Source organism: Macaca nemestrina, chromosome 13 (genome assembly GCF_043159975.1).
Source record: "Macaca nemestrina isolate mMacNem1 chromosome 13, mMacNem.hap1, whole genome shotgun sequence".
NCBI lineage: Eukaryota > Metazoa > Chordata > Mammalia > Primates > Cercopithecidae > Macaca > Macaca nemestrina.
The window spans coordinates 116996754-117017994 of NC_092137.1; the positions used below are offsets into that span (position 1 = coordinate 116996754).

The 21241-nt window shown below is 41.7% G+C and overlaps 1 protein-coding gene across 50 annotated transcripts in view; it reads right to left on the reverse strand.

The window, feature by feature from the left end:
- Positions 1–21241, reverse strand: part of LOC105490119 (mitogen-activated protein kinase kinase kinase kinase 4) — a 190852-nt gene that overhangs the window by 120436 nt on the left and 49175 nt on the right. The window lies entirely within an intron of this gene.

A 21241-nucleotide genomic window follows, 5' to 3' on the forward strand; every position in this document is an offset into this window, starting at 1 on the left:
TGGTAAAGTAAGGGGGAAAAAAAAAAAAAAAGAAACACATCTGAACACAAGGAACAGAATATTACAGCTCATTCTAACCCAGTTATTAGCAGGCCCAGCTGTCACAGCAATTATTAAAGCGAACTTTCTGCCTAATTAAAGGCTATGACAACCTGCCATATACTCCACTTGGGTGTCAGTTAGAGGGGAGCATCTCTCTCCGCATGGAAACCAGTCTGGAGCCAGCAGTGCATGAACTCTGCCTGCTGAGGACCCTGAGCTGGATAAAAACAGGGGCAGATCCATCTCTAAAGGTGAGACACTGGTTCACACCAAATGATTAGCACTGGTATACTTTCTGAGGTCTCAGAGTTAAAAGCCAAGGCCACTGTGGAGATAAATAGATCATGGCGCAAACAAAAGCCAAAGACACGCCAAAGCAAGCTGTCATACAGAAGGAGAGCCTTTGTGTTCAAAAGCGCCCTCTGAAATTCCTAACGGAAGAGCTTTCAAAAGACCATACACTTAGGGGAGAAGAGATAAACTCTTCACAATTGTGAGCTAATAAAAAAAAATTCTAATAAAAGCCAGGTTAAACTATAGGGCCTCTCCACCCAACTCCCAGTGAGATAACGTATTTGCAAGCATGTGTGGCTCTCGGTTTGCTCTTCCTGAAGGAGGATACCAAACATGTCACTGTGGCTTGTTCTCACCAGACTGAGCCACTTGCCCATTGTTTCACTTAGCTATCCCCTTTTCACATCCCTCCAGTGGGAAGTGAGGAACAAATCCCTCCAGTGGGAAGTGAGGCAGGAGAATTGGTTGCGTTCCACAACCAATCAGATGCTTGCATAGGGTATAACTTTGTAACTTCAACCTCTGATTAGTTGCAGAAAGCGACCAATCAGACTGACTGCAGGCCACTACTTCATTTACATAGGGTGTACACCAAGTAACCAATGCGAAACTTCTAGAGGGTATTTAAACCCCAGAAAATTCTGTAACCAAGCCCCTGAGCTGCTTGCTAGAGCCCGCTGCCACCCTGTGGAGTGTACTTTCATTTTCAGTGAGTCTCTGCTTTTGTTGTTTCATTCTTTCCTTGCTTTGTTTGTGCGTTTTGTCCAATTATTTGTTCAAAGTGCCAAGAACCTGGATACCCTCTACCAGTAACATAAAGAAGGTACCTCAACCTATGCAACAGACAAAGTTTGAAATAATTATTTCCTAGAACAGGAAACATAAAAGGAAATGAGCTTAGAGATGCCAAAGCCGGAAACAAGTGAGGAAAAAACATCCAGTGTTTAACTTTTGTTAAAAGAAAACTTTGAAATGAAAAAAAAAAAAAAATCAAGACAAAAGGCTCTAAATCTGAATAAAGCTGGAAATTGGTGGCTTGCAGTTTATTTCCTCCAAAATTACCCAACCAATACAAAGCACATGAACTGTATTTACATTGCCATGAAGTAACTTTTAAAAGCCCCGAGCCACACCCCCAGAGACTGTGAGCCAGGGACTGCTCTAGGTCTCCAGAGTCCTCCCAAAGACCACCTATAAGACATTGATAATGCTTATCATAAAGCAGAAATCCACTCAACTTATTTGATTGACATAATTTCTACAGCAGTGACCTCCTTCCCACTAAGCCCAGGTGACCACCACCAGCTTACCTCCTGCCCAGCCCCCAGCACTCATAAAGAGGAAAAAATCAGACCAGTCAGTTCATTTTTCTGTAATTTCAGAAATTCATAAGATCTATGAATTCTTCTATGTGTGTGCATAGAAAGTGGGTACCCACATTAGTTCAATTTATCAGGCAAGGGATAAAGTTTTCTCAGAAGTAGTCAAAGATAAAAAGGGTCCCTTAACTTCGGTGAAGGTAACTGGGTCTGTGAGACAGCCAGGGCCGACGAAAGCATCCACACTTTCCATCCACTCATGTCTTTGAATAGCGTATGTAACCTTTTTTAATTTCCACTTTTTAATTTTTTTAATTTTTTTTAATAGAAGATGAAACAAGCAAGTTGAAAAGAGGCAAAAGTTCACTAAGGCAAAGAAATACCTTTAGAGAAATTCAACTGGGTCTACACTTTAAAATATACCTCATAGAGTAATTGTCTCGGCAACTGAAATAACGATTTTGTCTATTTTTAATTGTGAAATTTCTAAACATGGAAAAGTAAAAGGAATGGTCCTGAATATAATGAATATCTGATTGCTTAATACCGAGATTCAACACTTGTTAGTATTTTGACAAATTTATCTATTTCTCTCCTAATAAGATAGATTTCCTCATTGAATCATTTCAAAAATAAAATGCAGAGATCAAGATACTTCATTTCTAAGGCCAGACAGACTGGCTTACCCCTGTAATCCCAGCACTTTGGGAGGCTGAGACGGGTGGAGTGCTTGAGCTCAGGAGTTTGACATCAGCCTGGGCAACACCATGAAACCCCATCTCTACAAAAAATACAAAAATTAGCTGGACATGGTGGCACGCACCTCCCAGCTACTTGGGAGGCTGAGGCAAGAGGGTCACCTGAGCCCGGGAGATGGTGGCTGCAGACAGCCATGATTGCACCACTGCACTCCAGGCTCAAAACAAACACACAAACAAAAAATACTTCACTTCTAAAAACAGTTACGAGTATCTTACCATTATCATATGCCATTATCACAGCTAAGAAAAACAACAATCCTTGTATTACCCAATATCCGGGTCTATATTCAAATATTCCCAATACCCCCTCCTCCCTACATACTTTTTTTTTTTTAGCTTGTTTCTTCAACTCCCCCTTTGATTCCACGGTACTGACTTTTTAAAGAAACTGGCTAGTTGCCTTATGGAAGGTCTCACATTTTGAAATTATCTGAATATTCCTTTGCATTATTTGCATTGCTAATTTGTTCCTTTATCCTCAAGTTTACCTTGCTTACTTAAATTCTGATTAACATTTTTTGGACCATCTGACAATGGTATATTACCTACAGCATTGCAAGGGATTACATAATGTTAGTTTGTCCAACTAATAATGCTTATAAATTTCATCACTTAAGTAGTGAAATAAATATTTTAATGAGATTATTTCACGTAAAAGCATTTAGGATTTCAAGGGATACGTTTATAAATGAGAGAGAATGCAGGAGAAAAGAAAAGGAAAATAGTAACAAAAAGAAGGAGATGAGCCAAAATATCAAAGAGGTCAGGGTCTTGGTTATATTACTCTAGGTTATGAGTGGCCAAAAGGTTCAGGGCTTATATTAATTCAAGTATAATCTGCTTTAGAGGAATCTAAGAGCTTTAAAAGCAGACACAATTATTAAATGATTAATAACAATGCAAAACTATCCCTACAACTAATTCCTTAGGTATCATTAAAATAAAGGTTTAAAATGCGATACATATGGCATACCATCTCCTAAGTCATTACATACTTTTCAAACATGTCCTTGCACATATTAATATATTCACAAAATGGATCATCATAAATCAACCTCAGAGAGGTAGGCAGAATGAGAATGTTCTCATCTTAATTTTACCAATGGGAATTTGAGCTCAAGGCAAAGATTCAGCCAGGAACACAGTGTCAAAACTAAGGTCAAAACTCCACATCATTTTATACTCAGTATAATGGCCTTTCTAACAAAGTGAACTATGACTTTAACAGCAAGGTTCAATTTGGGCATAATTTTTCAGAAAGAACTTTATGTATGACATTACAGTTCAATGCTATACATACGTACGACACTCATATTTCATAAAAGGAAGGTAGACCCTTATGCATATCACATACATACATGCACAATCTTTTTTTTAACATTTCAGTGTTTACTTATTTGAGTAAACAATGTTATAAGTATGTTAAATAAATCTTCCTTAGGGAACACCAAACTCACAGACTTCCCTGTAAATAAAGTTGTGTCACTATAGCCCCACATGCCAAAGATGAAAAGATGTGACAGCAATGCCGTCATCAATTCCTATTTCTCAGGCAAAATCATACAGCCACACTGCATGCACCCTGACCTCTCAGGGTCCTCTCCAGGCCCCTCTCCAGTCACAGTCTTGTGATGAAACATTGGATTTTTTTTTTTAAAGTCAGATTATGTTGTAAATACACCCAGAGAGAGCTTTTTAAGTTAAAGGCATTTCCAAAATTACAAAATAACTGTATTTCACAGCAACATTCAGATCAGAATTCTATGCATTCCTCACCTTTGTTTCTCACAGAAATTGTGGTAAGACACTCTTCAAGTTAGTTCATCTCCTGAGCGTCTATTAAGTCTAGAGTCCACGAATGCCAAGGCCTTCTGTGCCAGCACTCCTGGTGTATTTAAAACCTTCTGGAAATTGTTGCTTCACTCACACTTCCTTTTGCTAGAAGATGCAAGGAGGACTTGTGCACATTTGTGGACATTTGCATAACAACTCTGGTTATTCTTTAATCAAGAAAAAATTAAAACTTACAAGCCCACTAACTCGGTCACCAAAACCCTAGAAAAATCGCAATCGTCAAGATAAAGCTCAAAAGAAAATGATATGTATATACAGTATCCAAAGTCATCTGACCTGGTCATGACTTGTAAAGCGGGTATATGCTAATAACTTAACTGTGTTTTCTTACTCTTTGCAAAGTGGTTCTGCCATGACCTAACTCCCGTCTAGCTCTCCAGCAACTCTGAGAATAGCACCTTTATCCACTGGCTGGTGTGGTAGGTAAGAATAAGTGCTACACAAGTTCTGCTTCTTGTCTCTCAGTCTCACTGGATTCTTCTGTCTCACAGAATTCTTTCCTGGAAGACTGTGCTAAGGATAGAGTGGACTTACACATCCTACCCCTCCCAGGTGCATTGCCCGAGGTCACAGCAGGGGCTAGGAGCAGTAGAGCAGAGGTCTGACCCAGCATCTGGGGCTGCGGAGCTGGGGCCCCTTGCAGCTAGAATCTTCTGGCCTCACATTCCTCACGTCCAGCTACCTATCAGTTGATGACATGTTGTCACATTTCCACAAATGGCGGCCACTCAAATTCACCACCACACACATAACACCCCAGCCCCCACCAGCCCAAAACAGCTGCTGGAAACTAGCAGAAAGCAGACTATTGCTTTCCATAATCCTTTCCTTTCCCAGTTCCAATTACACCCACACAGGGAGGGCAAAGCACTGAAAAGCCTAGGAGGAGGGATTTTATCAAGTCAGAGGAGCTTCACAGCCCTCTGCTAGCCCCAGTGAGACAACAGTACAGCTTTGTGCAACACATGCTTGGGGGGTTTCTTCACAGCAATTTAGAATGAGGAAATGCCATTTATTGCCAGACTTTTGTTAAAGAGCTCCCATTTAGATGGGCATGCCCTTAATAATCTTCCCCTGTGCCACTTAGCCGTTTTACCTCCACAAGAGCTGACAACTCAGCAGATGGTATCAAAAGTACTTCTGTACTCAGGGTTGAATGGGAGTATGAGGGCCTGGAACAGACAGAGGTTCTATTCAGAAGGGCCTCCTTTGAAAACTCCTCTGGTGTTCCAAATCCCAGGAATTCAAGTCACTGCAAGGAAAAATCTTCACTGCCCAGAGGGGACAAGGGTGCAGGGACAAGACCAACTGGGCTACCTATGCCAGGCATGGATTTGTCACCACAGCGAAGATTAAGGGTAGATTAAGCGTCTAACCGAGGTGTGGCAATTTGCCAGACTCCATATTCTCTTACTGAGGATTTCTTCCAGATATTTTAAATGAGGTGCCTCTAACTGTGGGATCCACAATTTCTGATGCCAGAGCTCATCACCAAGATCACAGAAACACCATCCACTGAATGCTTAACTAAAAGTCAATTCACTTTCTACTCATACATTTTCTAACCCTGCAAACAACCCTGCTTGGAAGAGACTCCTGGCTCTATTTGTTCAGACAAGGAAATAGACTGAGAGGGGTTATGTGAGTTGCCCAAGCTTACAGACCTATTTCAATCCACCCAAGTCTACACAGTCACACAGCCTAACCCACTGTTCTCCAATTATGTCTGCCCTGACTCAGCAGCAGCGCTGAATGTAGCTCGGTGACGGTGGCAGATGGGGCAAGATAGGGATTAAAATGCTACCGTACTCAGTCGGGTGTGGTGGCTGACGCCTGTCATCCCAGCACTTTGGGAGGCCAAGGCAGGTGGATCACTTGCAGTCAGGAGTTCGAGACCAGCCTGGCCAACATGGTGAAACCTGTCTCTACTAAAAATACAAAAAAATTAGCCGGGCGTGGTGGCGCACACCTGTAATCCCAGCTACTCAGGAGGCTACGACAGGAGAATTGCTTGAACCCGGGAGGCAGAGGTTGCGGTGAGCCAAGATCATGCCATTGAACTTCAGCCTGGCAAGAGACTGAGACTTCCATCTCAAAAAAAAAAAAAAGGGAATGCCTCCATACTCCCCGTAATTTAATTACCTGACTGTAAAGTGACAGAATCCTGAAGGCAAGGACTCTCCTCTCTATATATTCCCAGGACCTAGTGTGATGCCAGACACACACAACACACCAAATTGATATGTGCTAGATGACTGGGCCCAAATAAAACCCCACACATGTCACTGGAAAAGATCAAGCAACATTAGCTAAACTATCTACACAATCATTAAAAAAAAATTTTTTTTAAGAAAAAATACATCTAACAGCAAACCTGAAAACCTTAATTTAATTTTAAATACGAAGTACTTCATTTATACCAAAACCAAGTGAAAAGAAAATCATATTACAACAATAGTATCTTTAACTTCTATAGCAAGTTCACCAAACACAAATGTTTCACTTTAAAACTGTGATTTTTTTTTTTTTTTTTTTTTTTTGAGACGGAGTCTCACGCTGTTGCCCAGGCTGGAGTGCAAAAAACTGTGATTATTATAGCCTTGACATTTTGTTCTAGGAAGAACTATAATTCTACATTTTTTTAAGTTGGTTCTTTGGATTCAATCTAGTCTTTTTTATCTAAATTGCCAACATGTTTAAACACTCCACTTTAAACAATTTTTTTTTTTTTTTTTTTTGAGACGGAGTTTTGCTCTTGTTGCCCAGGCTGGAATGCAATGGCGCAATCCGAGCTCACTGCAATCTCCGCCTCCCAGGCTCAAGCGATTCTCCTGCCTCAGCCTCCCTAGCAGCTGGGATTACAGGCTCACACCACCACACCCGGCTAATTTTTGTATTTTTAGTAGAGACGGGGTTTCACCGTGTTGACCAACATGGTCTCAATCTCTTGACCTCGTGATCCTCCCGCCTTGGCCTCCTAAAGTGCTGGGATTACAGGGGTGAGCCCCCGCACCTGGCCTATAAAAGTATTTTAAAAACTGAAAATATTGTCTAAATCTAAAAAAAAAGAAAGAAAGAAAGGAAAAGCTGGCTGACACAGTGGCTCATGCCTGTGATCCCAACACCTTGGGAGGCCGAGGCCAGCAAATCACTTGAGATCAGGAGTTCAAGACTAGTCTGGCCAACATGGTGAAACCCTATCTCTACAAAAAAAATACAAAAACTTAGCCAGGTGTGGTGGCGTGTGCCTGTATTCCCAGCTACTCGGCAGGCTGGGGTAGGAGAATCACCTGGGCCCAGGAGTCAGAGGCTGCAGTGAAGTGAGATTGTGCCACTGCACTCCAGTCTGGCTGACAGAGTGAGACCCTGTCAAGACAAAGGAGACGGACGGAAAGGGAGAAGGGAAAAGGGAAGGGAAGGAGAGGAAAGGGAGAAGGGAAGGGGAGAGGATGGGGGACAGGAGGGGACAGGAGGGGAGAGGAGGGGAGAGGAAGGAGGAGGGAAAGGGAAAGGGAACAGGAAGAGGAAAGGGAAAGAAAAAGCTCATTTCACTGATGTTACAGCTCCCCTTCACAAACAAACCCCTTCCTCTTGGCTGGGAAATTCAGGACTGCCAACTCAGAGGAAATGCCAAGGAGATGGTGTCATGAAAGACTCCTTAAAGGAAAACAGATAAGAGCTCTTTCTAGGAGAAAAATGACCAAGGAAAGCAAAGGAAGCAAATTTTGTTCACAGAGAGAAAAGCCTAACCTAATTGAATGACCCTTTATAGTCTACTGAAAACTAAAACAAGAACCCCAAAATGAAATGGCAACCCTTCTTTATAGTGGCGAACACCCATAAGAGATCAATTTCATTTTAACTCCAAGAAAGTGTGCCACCTGGGATGTGAGTGTGATTACTTCTAATGCCTGTATTCCTGACCTTTGCCAAATTTCTCATGTTTTCTTTTCCTTTCTTCAGACCACGTGGTTCCTCCTCAAAGGAAAACTACGGGATCAGTCAGGGTTATGGTTATCAAAGGACACAGCTGGAAAGCCTAAATTTCATACACAGTCCTCCCTCAGTAGACTCAAGGGAATGGTTCCAAGACCCCTAAGTATACCCAAATCCACACTTAGTCAATTCCCATAGACGCTCTGTGGAACTTGCCTATAGGAAAAGTTGCTCCTCCTTATATACAGGTTTCACATCCTGTATATACTGTATTTCCAATATGCATTTGACTGAAAAACATCCAAGTATATAAAAGTGGACCCACACAGTTCAAACCCATGTTGTTCAGGGTGAACTGTAGTATACTGCCCTTGGTCGTGGACCTGACTTAAGCCACATATAGAGAGTAAGACAACCCTCACGATGTGTCCTTAAATCCTTCTGTAGCATCCCTTCTCAAATAAAAAATGTAAAACAGCTACTGTAACCACAAATTTGACAGATACTTTAATTTTGTCATCTTCCAACAATAGAGGGTTCCATGACTACCTTCATTACTATAAGACAGACAACAGTAGTACCCCCCTTACCCAAGGTTTCACTTTCCATGGTTTTAGTTATGCACAGTCAACCACAGTCAAGTATTATATACAGTAAGATATTTTGAGAGAGCCCACATTCACATAACTTTTCTTACAATGCACTGTTAGTGTTTTTGTTTGTTTGTTTTTTGAGATGGAGTCTCGCTCTGTCACCCAGGCTGGAGTGCAGTGGTGCAATCTCGCCTCACTGCAAGCTCCATCTCCCGGGTTCAAGCTAGTCTCATGCCTCAGTCTCTGGAGTAGCTGGGATTACAGGCGTGTACTACCACGCGTGTAAAAATAAATCTTTCTATTTTTAGTAGAAACGGGATTTCACCATGTTGGTCAGGTTGGTCTTGAACCCCTGGCCTCAAGCGATCTACCCGCCTCGGCCTCCCAAAGTGCTGGGATTACAGGCGTGAGCCACCACATCCAGCCTATTTTTGTATTTTATTACTAATTTTTGTTGTACCTAACTTATAAATTAAATTTTAGCTATGTATATATAGGAAAACCACGGGGTTCAGTATTATCCTCAGTTTCAGGTATCCATTGGGGGTCTTGGAATGTATCCCGCGTGGATAACGGGGGACTGTGGTATTTTTAAAATTTTATATATCCATTGAGTCTGTATTAAATAATCTGTCATTATTACCGTATATCTGATTTATTTTTTAAAAAGTGATCTGGGTTCAGATCTTGACTTCTACCATTTGTGAGCTACAGATTTGACTGGTTTTCTGTAGATCTAGTCTATTCACTTATAGTATTTACCAATGATTTCCTAGGAAGGTGTTCTCAAATTTTGTAGAAAAAGAGAAAACTGCAGAAATACAGATTATATACGCTATTTCTGAAACCTGTAACAAGTAATCTGGAGTTACTAACAGAGAATGATATAAAAGTATAAAGTTAACATATCAGTATTCCAAAAAGCATTTGTCAAACTGCAACTATTTCAATGAGTTTCTGATGACACTGTAATTGTATAAAACAAAGTCCCAAGGCTCTTTATGCCCCAAGCCTCCTACATGAAAGACACCTCCCTCCTTCTTATCCCTTACTCCAAAGGTACACACAGATAGTTCTGAAGTAATCTCAAGAGCTGAATGAGACCCCAGAAGTCCAACAAACCCTGTACCACTGTGCTCTGCATGAAGTAGAATGAAGAATCAATAACGGTATGAAAGGTCTTTCCCAAACACAACTCCCAATAAATATTCAGGTGAAACCTTTTCATAGTAGAGTAGTTTATTTCTAAGTAATAGAGGTCACTCTGCTAATAAAATACCCCTGTATGGCTGGGTGCAGCAGCTCACACCTATAACCCTAGCACTTTGGGAGTCTGAGCCAGGCAGATCACTTGAGCCCAGGAGTTCATGACCAGCCTGGACAACATGTTGAGACCCTGTTTCTACAAAAAAAAAATACAAAAATTAGCTGGGCATGGTGGTGCACACCCGCAGTCCCAGCTACTCAGGAAGCTGAGGTGGGAGGATGACCTGAACCCGGGAGGTCCATGCTGTAGCGAGCTGTAGTGGCTTGATTATTAGTAGTGGCTATTTCCAGTTAAAGGAAGAGAAGGGGATGATTGACAAGCCCCGAATATGGCATTTGGTTTTCTTTCTTTCTTTCTGTTAACTGGAAAGGCTCAATTAAATAATGACATTGCTTTTGTTTTTCAGTGTTAGATACTAGTTAATATTTATCTAGCCCTATCTGCATCTTCTGTTGTACATGAATGTGAAATGCCTTCAAGGGGAGATCAAGCCACTGCACTCCAGCAAAGCAACAAAGTGAGGCTGTCTCAAAAACAAATAAATACAACAAAAAAAACATACCTGTGGTAAAGATGAACCAGACCCCCGGAGGACACAGGTCAGATTCCTGTCCTATCACTAATGACCTGTATGTACCTCTGACCTTAAATAATATGTCAACAGTATTTTTCAACTACTACAGAGCAGGCACTGATAGTCCTAGCTGCAAAATAGGAAACGGGTTGGAGTAGATGGCATCTACTCAGCTTCCAGACTCCCTCTTGGCTTAATTCAATTTGTATTAGCACCCACAGTAAATCTTGCAGGAGGGTCTGGGCAGCAGCACTTGGATCCTATGACTTCATTAAGATCAAGGTGTCGGCCGGGTGTGGTAGCTCACGCCTGTAATCCCAGCACATCGGGAGGCCAAGGCAGGCGGATCACGAGGTCAGGAGATGGAGGCCATCCTGACTAACACGGTAAAACCCCATCTCTACTAAAAATACAAAAACAAAATTAGCCAGGTGTGGTGGCGGGTGCCTGTAGCCCCCGCTACTCAGGAGGCTGAGGCGGGAGAATGGCATGAACCCGGGAGGCAGAGCTTGCAGTGAGTCGACATCGCGCCACTGCACTCCAGCCTGGGCGACAGGGTGAGACTGTCTCAAAAAAAAAAAAAAAAAGAATTCATACTATAAAGTTTCCCTACATGCATCAAAACACAGTAACAGCTACTACAGACAGATGTGCACCCACTAAAGTCACCTAGTGAAAGAAAAGACAGGCAGTAAATACAAGTACCTGTTTGCACAAAGTACTCTGTCCAAGACAAGCCCACGTAACAAGGCAGGGGGCAGGCCTAAATCAGCTATTGGTTTCGAGTTCACAACAATCTACTCTGCTAAATGGAGAAACTTAAGAGGCAGATGAGGAGCAGAGCGAGGGCGGATTAATGCAGAAATAAATAAACAAAGAAGAAGAAAAGAGTGGGCAGCTGGCAGGGAGGAGAGAAGGACAGACAGACGGAAAGAGACCAAAAACTTTTCATCTGTCAGACATAAAGATGATACTCAGAGTATCATTTTCTGGAGTTTCTGTTCCTTCAACAGTTGGGTCAGGCTGCCCACTAATTTCAGTAAAGCTTTTCTTCCACAAGAGTTTCTCCTGGGGTCAGGAACTCGGGGTGGGAAATAAACAAGTATGAAAGGAGCAAGAAGACCAGCCAGCCTTTTCCTTTGCTGTATTTAAGTAGTTATTTATTCCCCAGCAGCGGTCATGTGAATTCGGACTCTGCATAACAGACAAAGGGCCTTTACTAGGAAGTCCACAAGAAAACCCTTAAGAATTTTAGCCCAGAATACAAGAATTTTTCACTGCTTTTAAGGCCAAAAAAAAAAAAAAAAAAAAAAAAAAAGGCGAGGAGGGGGCACCAAAACAACAAACTAACTTTTTTTTTTCAGTATTTGACAAACACTGTCATTCTTAGTCATTGGCGATTACCAAATCTAGCAAACAAGGTGAATTCCTCATTAACTTTTCTTAGCTAATATAAATGAAGCAGCTGCCCAGATAGACCTTAAATTATTTCTGGAGCAAGGCATAAATAAATAAAAACAAATATTTACATTTCATCATATCATATTACTTCACCACTGTGAGACCTCATACAACTCACTGGGTTTTTGTGGCCATGATTAACAATATTCTGGACTCCTTCCCCTCATCTTCACACTAGCCTGCCTTCCATTCCAGGGCCTTCCCTCCTAACAACTCATAAAGCAAAAAAAGCCTTTCTTGCTCCAACATAGCGCTGCTGAAGACTGAGGAGTGGCATTTCTTTTACTGTCAGCCAGTAAGCCACCTTACATTCTCTGCGCGTATTCCCAGGGCTGTGTTTGAATTAACTCTGCTTGATGAAAACTTATATCAACAATGCTTCCCAACTCTGCCGGACGTGGTGGCTCATGCCTGTAATCCCAGAACGTTGGGAGGCCGAGGCAGGTGGATCACCTGAGGTCAGGAGTTCAAGACTAGCCTGGCCAACATATAGTGAAACCCCATCTCTACTAAAAATACAAAAATCAGCTGGACATGGTGGTACACACCTGTAGTCCCAGCTACCTGGGAAACTGAGGCAGGAGACTCGCTTGAACCCAGGAGGTGGAGACTGCAGTGAGCTGAGATCGCGCCACTGCACTTCAGCCTGGGTGACAGAGCAAGATTCCGAACAAACAAACAAAAAAGCAAAAAGGCTTCCCAACTCAAAGCCTCTAATATACTGTGAATAGAACGATGTCATAATCCATACCTTGAAAGTGATTTCCCAGAGTCTGGCAGAATCAGGTGGCACTATGAAGGCATGAAAACCTACTGACTGGTAAGAGATGCCCTGCAGATTATCTCTCCCCTTGAAGGCATTTCACATTCATGTACAACAGAAGATGCAGATAGGGCTAGATAAATATTAACTAGTATCTAACACTGAAAAACAAAAGCAATGTCATTATTTAATTGAGCCTTTCCAGTTAACAGAAAGAAAGAAAGAAAACCAAATGCCATATTCGGCTTGTCAATCATCCCCTTCTCTTCCTTTAACTGGAAATAGCCACTACTAATAATCAAGACCCCAGCAGGCTAGCTGTCCACCCTCTGAACAGGGGCCATGGTGGGTGTTGAACTTGAGTGGTTCCTGCAAACCCCAAAGAGAAAGCTAACCTGAAAGAGTCATTCACACCAAGATGATTTAACTCTTCAAACCACAAAAGATTGAGGTACTTTCCTAAAAGTGCATTACTGGTTGAATCCAAAACAGTCACCAAAATCCCTTGGTAGTTTCTATAATGAACACTCCTTGAGACAAACAGACTGTCTTCCAGACTAAAGCCTGGAAAGGTTTTTGTTGGGCTAAGGAAAAAAAAAAAAAAAAAAAGTGAATACTCGTGGACAAAAATGTCTGAAAGGATAATTCATAAAATGTTAAAAGTGGTTCCCATACTTGCTGAAATCCATATCTCACTGTGTTTCATAAATCAGAGCTAGATGAGATCTTAGAATGCCACTGACTTGATTTTTCAGACTCCAGAACCTCAACAAAAAAAGATGGATATCTACCCTATTTTGCTAAATCCTCCAGGGAATGCATTTCCACAGCCTCTTGCCTGCAAGCAGCACAATGAGAATGTTTATGTTCAAAATGCCAAAGGCACATTTCAAAAACTGTTTCAAACAAAGATTTTCTTTGAAAATGCATGTTATGTGGTAGGCAAGGCAGAAGGGCAGGTGGGGAGTGTGAGCTGAAGAAACTGATTAACTCTTTAAATCAAAGGCAAATTTGGAGAGGCATTTAAGCTTAGCAAGGAAGTCAAATCACAAGTCTGCTACTGAGTAGCTCTGCACCTATACATCGGGCAAACTGCACAAATACCTCTAAGCTTCAGTTTCATCATCTAAAACATGGAAATAAAAACAGTGCCTGCTTCATAGCATTCATTTGAGAGCTTAAATGAAATACTGCATGTACAAGTACACGCCACAACTCCTGGAGTGCATAAAACACACAATAAATGCTGGCTATTGTTCCTGTCATCATTTACTCGGCAATAAACACAGAACTGGCATTGTCCTGCAGTCTGCTTTTGCCTTGAATGCCATGACTATCTGTGTGAGCTGCCAATGCTCCCTACAGTCGGAGCCTGGCACCAGTAGAAATAGAAACAGGTCTCCTGAGCCTGACACGGTTTCAGACACAGATGTGGGCAGTGGCCGGTAGTGATAATGATGTAGAATGTGGACACGGCCAGTAAAACTCAGTTTTATGTGCAGTTTTATGGAATAAGCTTGAATTCTAACTCAGCACCTCCAATCTGTATGACCACAGACAGGTAAATTAACCTTGCTAAGCCTTCGGTTTTTTCTTCAGCTAAATGGGAATATAGCATTATCGCAAATTCATCCTCACAGGTGAAAGCACTAGCACAGTGCCCAGCTGAGTGCACCATCAATGTCATCCTCTTTCTTTCCCTCTGTCACCCCGGAACTTCCCAGTACTATGTGACTTCTGGCACACGGGGTGAGCTTAGCTATGACCATCAGAAAATGGGCTAGGTACTGTATGAATAAGGATATGAGAAAATGCAGATGGATAGACGGAGTGGCATTCTCTCCCGAGCTAAGAATGAACCAATTCTATTGAGATAATGCCACCCTTCATACAAGAACATAAACTGCTGAGAAACTAAGCACTCCGTAAGAGACAAGCTGGTGCACTGTGAATACAACCTGAGAAATGTAAAACCATAGGACCAAGTGTGATTCCTACGCTACTTTATTTTCACCAACTTTCAAGAAATCTTTCATTCACTACCTTGTTGTGACCTCATTTATCCTTGGGCATGTTATAAAAGTTTCCATTTCAATATAAAATTAGTTTTAATCCACTTTACAACCCTGAAAAAAACAGGGAGGTTCAGAAGAAAAAGAAAACAAAAAACAAAAAGGGAACTCAAACACCGTGAGCTTTGGAAAGCACTGCTCTCCCCCAGCAGACCCAGAGGACGTTCACATGGCTCACCCTACACAGAGGTCACCTGCTCTATGAGGATCAGAATGCTCAGAACTAAAATGTAAAACATTGATAAGGAAACAGTAGAATATGAGAGCTGACACCTCCCCCTGAATGATGAACACTGTGCTGGCTCCTTTGGGACCCAACTGAAACTAAACAGTGGAAAAGAAAGCAACACCAGCATGACAGTTGTGACACACTGTCCAGACCACAGCGAAGATTCACACCTTGAAGGTGTGAAAGGTGCAAAACATTCACTGTGTGAGGCGCAGTTTAAAGGGATCCTTCTGAATACATTACAAATGTGTTCTCCTCTCCCTTCTCCTTCCTCCCTTCCCCCTCTCCCTTTCCCCACTGTCTCTCTTCCCCTCCCCCTCCACCCCACTTCATTCCCCAAGTTTACCCAACTTCCTCCTAACCCATTTTAGGGAAGCTAGGTTAGAAAGGACACTTTAAAATACTATTTTCAAAAAATTAAAAGACACTTGAAAAAAAGACAGGACTTGTCTATTCCATTGACCATTTCCCCCAAGTTCTCCCAAGAAGGGAAATGCTTTGAGAGGTGTTTGTCACAGGCGATACACAAGTACCAGGCCAGGAAGCTGGTGCTCAGAAGAGCCAGAGGACATCTGTGGTGATATCTTGACCACAGTCCACACTCAAGCTGACAAATGGCATCCCTGCCCAACCCCAACCACAGGTTATTCCTCAGAAATACGCTTCAAAGCTATACCATTTAAAGCCTTAAAAATAAGAATATATGAACACTTCACAGATACACGTCCACAGGCTTGAGACAAGAACACCTGTTCCTTTACTCACGTGGATTTATAGGATTATGCGATGAAACGTTTTCATTCCCACTACCTCAACTTTTATGACCTCCAGAGACAGTTTTCTCTAGCTAGAACTGTCCTTGAAGCTGTAAAAGTTTTCCCCAAGCTGTACAACTTCAAGCCTCAAATCAAACAAAAAAAGCTTGTAAAAAAGGTTCATTAGCCAAACACTAACTGGCCTGCCACTCAGGAAAAGAGGAACCCTCAAAAGTGACCTGGACAGACTGAAGAGGACTGACCAACCTTGAGAATCCCAGCAACACCTCCATTTTGACAACACATCACCCAGAAACTTCAGATGCAAGAAATCCTGGGCATTCAAACTAGGATACAGAGTACTCACACAGTCAAAGCTTGTTAGGGGCTCAACTACATGCACCTGTAGATAGAATGGCCGGCCAACCCTACCTACAGGTGTCTGTAGTTGAGCCCCTACCAACTCACCTGTCTTAAATGAAAGCCAGTTTAGTTTCAGCACCTCCTAAACAGTTCCTTAACTTACGTGTCATGTAACCACTGATTTAGGAGCTGTCTGCTTAATGCCCGTCCTCTCTCTCTGCTCCATGAGGTCAGGCAGAGGCCATGCATTTCCTTCCATCTAAATACATGGAAACAGCAGTGCGTAGTACTCAGTATGTACCCAATAATGTACTGAATGAAGAAAGGCATCTTAAGGCATCAGCCCCTTTGGCCTTTTGTCTGAGTCCCATTTTACAAATGAGACATTGAGACTCCAGGGGTTAAGCTATTTGTGTTCCCAACCACAAGCTGGGACTTGGAAGCAGCACTGAGAAGCAGGAGAGGATCAGTCTTGTATCCGAGTATTCTGCCTCTCTGTTGCATAAAAGTAAAAGGGGAGGAGAAAGATCATTTCTACAAAGGTGGTATCCTACTAAATATGTTCCACCGAACGTTTACCAGTTTCTTCAGTAAGTTTTCTCCTTTCCTTTTAGTTAACTTCATGCTTCTTCACCTGATAAGAATGTGTGTATGTACAACTGTTGAACACTGAATTCTTTACAAAAATGCTAATACATAGCTGAAAAGTTGTTATTAAAACCCTATGATACTTTCCAATCCACCAATAGGGAGATGGAAGCGGCACACACACCCCCCAACAAAAAAACAAAGGCTACCTCCCTTCCCAGTGGCAGGTATCAGTGTTGTGCCCAGGCTGTGGGGCCTGGACTGGTCCCCAAATTCAAAACAAAAGGAAGTGAAAAGATAAAAAGGTAGAGGACTTACAGCAGAAGCAAACATTATCTGAATATACAATCCTGATGACCCCCACTCCTTTGTGAGAGCATCCTGCTGATCCTAGATATGTCTCTTCGTTCCTTCTTTTTTTTTTTAGACAAGGTCTTGCTCTGTCACCCAGGCTGGAGTCCAGGTGGTACAATCTCAGCTCATTACAACCTCCACCTCCTGGGCTCAGGCAATTCTCCCATCTTAGCCTCCAGAGTAGCTGGGATTACAGGCCCGCACCAACACGCCTGGCTAATTTTTGTATTTTTTTTGGAGATGGGATTTCGCCATGTCACTCATGCTAGTCTCGAACCCCTGGGCTCAAGCGACCCACCGGCCTCAGCCTCCCAAAGTGCTGGGATTACAGATGACAGCCACCGCACCTGGCCTAATTCCTTATTTCTAAAAGCAGTCTTGTTGTATTCCAAGTTCAGAGTCAAGAAATGGGAAATGGAAATTATGTGGACACAGGAAACCTCTTCAATACATTTGTCATCTGACAGAAAATCCTGCTTTCTTAAAGCAGAACAGTGGAAGCTGTTGTTTTGTTTTGTTTGCTTGCTTTTAAAAGGCAAATACCAGAAGCATTTGTTACTTCCGTAAACACGCAGAGGCACATACCCACACACACTTTTTTGAAGATGTGCAAATGGAAATCTATTTAGGGTGCTTCCTTGCTTAATCAGCTTCACTTGGTAAACTTTAGACTATTCTTCAGAAGCCAAAAAGCAAGGTACAGTATTTACAAATAGAGCCAGCCAACATTCTCTCAAAAATTCTATGAAATACTAAGATTCTCTGTTTTACACCAGAGACTGGAGTTGTGGATACTCCTCTGAATAACAGGATATAGAAAACACACTACAATGTATACAACTGATATAGCACATCAGCTGCTACAGACATTAAAAGTCATTCTGCTTATCGGAAAAAAAGAGCTCGACCCTTCACTTTGATGGTGCCATTTTATTATGACTCCAGTTCCTCAAGCACCTGCAGAGCATTTCTTCACTGGAAGCAGAAGAGGTGCCAAAAAGTATAAGCAGTTTACCTCCTTAGTATTTCCATTCATTTTCAAAGGCTGCTGCAAAGATTAACCAAGCCTATTGATTGTACCAAACCAGACACAGCATTAAAATGATATTTGGGATCTCTTTTATTTGTTTGCTGGTTAATTTGTTCCCCATACAGCTTTTCTAATCTCTATCTAAAGCTAAGAAGGGGGGGGGGGGAACCCTTGGAAAGAAAGAGATAAATAAGGCTGTTGGGACATGACATCCAATCTTCTGTCCCCACTGAGCTGTTTTAATTTGTGGTCACTTGCAGTGCAGATCTTCTCTAATTAGAAGGTGGGAATATCTGTTCCTTTAAAGAAGCCTTTAATTACTCCACCCTTGAAAATTCCTACCCCTGCTATGGGGACCAGATACATCACTCTCCCCTTCTCAAACCTAAAAGAAATATACACCATTCTTGGCTAAGAATATGGACACGAGGCCAGGCACGGTGGCTCACGCCTATAATCTAAGCACTTTGGAGGCCCAGGAGGGCATACCACCTGAGGTCAGGAGTTCAAGACCCGCCTGGCCAACATGGTGAAACTCTGTCTCTACTAAAAATACAAACATTAGCCGGGCCTGGTATCGGGTGCCTGTAATCCCAGCCACTCAAGAGGCTGAGGCAGGAGAATCGCATGAACCCAGGAGGGGAAGGTTGCAGTGAGCCAAGATGGCGCCACTGTACTCCAGCCTGGGCGACAGAGTAAGACTCATCTCAAAAAAAAAAACAAAAAAACGAAAAAAAATAATATGGACACAAAAGCAGTCACAAGAGAAGCCCTCAGATGTCTCTCCTGGTCTTGTCCTAAACTCTCATAGTCAACTCTACCCTCAGGATGCCAACCTCAACTTGTACCTGAGGGAAAAGAGTAGGGGCACACAAGGGCAAAATGTTTTATCTACCTAAGTCAGTTGCTAAGAACTCTTCCAGTAAAACTTGGGTTCCTCAATATTCTGTATGTTTAAGCAACAATATACACTGGGCTAGAAATCACAGGTTTCTATAAAGAACTTGTGAGGGGGAGGGGCGGCAAGGACAAAACCTACCTACCTAAGTCAAGGGAGGAAAAAAAAACAAACTTAAGGAAACAGCTCCACATTTGGCCTAAAAATCTTTCTTCCCAAAGGGCTGTACTGTTCTCAGAAGCAAAATACAATTTAGTTTTAATGTGAGCTTAAAATCTCCTTAAATCAATATTTATAGTTAAACACATAGTCCAAAAATGTGCAAGATCCCAAAGACAACATTTTTATAGCAAGGTCTCATTCTACAATAAGAAAAGTAATCCCACAAAATTAAAATTCTAGAGGACAACATGGAGAGTCAGCTTCCTGTCTGTGACTCAGCTGTGAGAGGTAGTCAGTTCTCCTGAATATAATATATATTACCATGGCAGAACAACAAATCCAAATCCAACACAAAAAAGACATTTATTAAACTTACAAAACATGAAAAAATTAAGTTTCTCAATAACAGGTGCCCTAAGCCAATAAAAATCATGTTCATTCATCATACCAAAATTTAAAAATCAGTATACACTTACATTAAAAAAAAAAAAAAAAAAATTCAGGGCTAGGCACAGTGGCTCACACCTGTAATCGCAGTGCTCTAGGAGGCTAAGGCTGAAGATCACTTGAGCCCAGGAGTTGAAGACCAGCTTGGGCAACACGACAAGAGCATGTCTCTACTAAAATTAAAAACTTAGCTGGGTGTGGGGGTGTGTACCTGCAGTCCCAACTACTCAAGAGGCTGAAGTGGGAGATCACTTGAGCCCTTCAAGGCTGCAGTGAGCTATGATCACATCACTGTATTCCAGCTTGTATGACAAAGCGAAACCCTGTCTTATTAAAAAAAGAGAAAAAAAGAAAAAAGGAAACAGGATTTCAAATCATTTGATCTGAGTGTAGACTGACAAGTATCAACCATAGCAGAGAGCCAAATGGGGGCCAATACAAGTAAGAAACTGAGTAGAAGACTCGCCTGAAGGAAAAAAAAAGTAGGCAACAAACTTTGTGAGGGGTTTGTTTACATTCTAGGGCAGTGTTTTGCAAGCTAGTGGATCCAGAAATAATTTAGTAATGCACAATCAGGCAGTTTTAACCACATCTTTACACACTGATATTCAGCTGGGCACTTAATGGCTTATGGATGGCTGTTTGCACACATTCTATGCTAATAACTGGAAGGCACTTCAGACCAAATGCTCTAAATGGGCCCCCAAAAGTGTGCAGGTAATTATGGCTGTGGCATTTCAAATTTAGACACATCAGAGCTACATGTATAATAAGAAAAAACTTAGAACTCATGGCCCAAAGGTAGCTATATAAAATATAGAAATTTAGGATTTATATCAGAAGATGTAGATTCTAATAATTTTGTTTTTTTACCTGGTGGCAAATGATACTATGTTTGGCACTGTATGTAGGAAATCACCAGAGACCAGCCACTATGCTTAAATAGTATTATTTGGAAGGAGGGAGGAGAGCAGTATTGTAGAGAGGGATGTGATATTTTCACTTTTTTCTATATTTCTGATTTATTTTATAATATGAAATTTTACAGAAGAAATCTTGTGAAAATTAATCTAGAACCACACACTTTTACAGGCTGCATATGCATATGCTCTATTTCACCTTTGAAAAGGATGCAAATAAACCAAAGAAACTCACCATTACACACTTTTCAACAAATCAAGTCCCAACGTCATCATTCTATCTACATTCAGCTTTTGATCTCACACTTTTAAATCTGCTACACTAGCTACTCATCCAGTGAGTGAAGCAGAATACCAAAAAGGTGATGCCGCACCATCAACAAAGTGAAATTAAAATTTTCCACCCCATATAGATGACAGAAGTACCTAGAACACTCTTAGAACTCTTCCCACCATGAAAGTTACTAAGCTCCTGGTGCTTAAAGAGCTGCTCTCTGAGAAACTCTGGCTATTCAGAATAACTCATTGCCAGCCTTTATTAAGTAACAGAGGCTTTAAA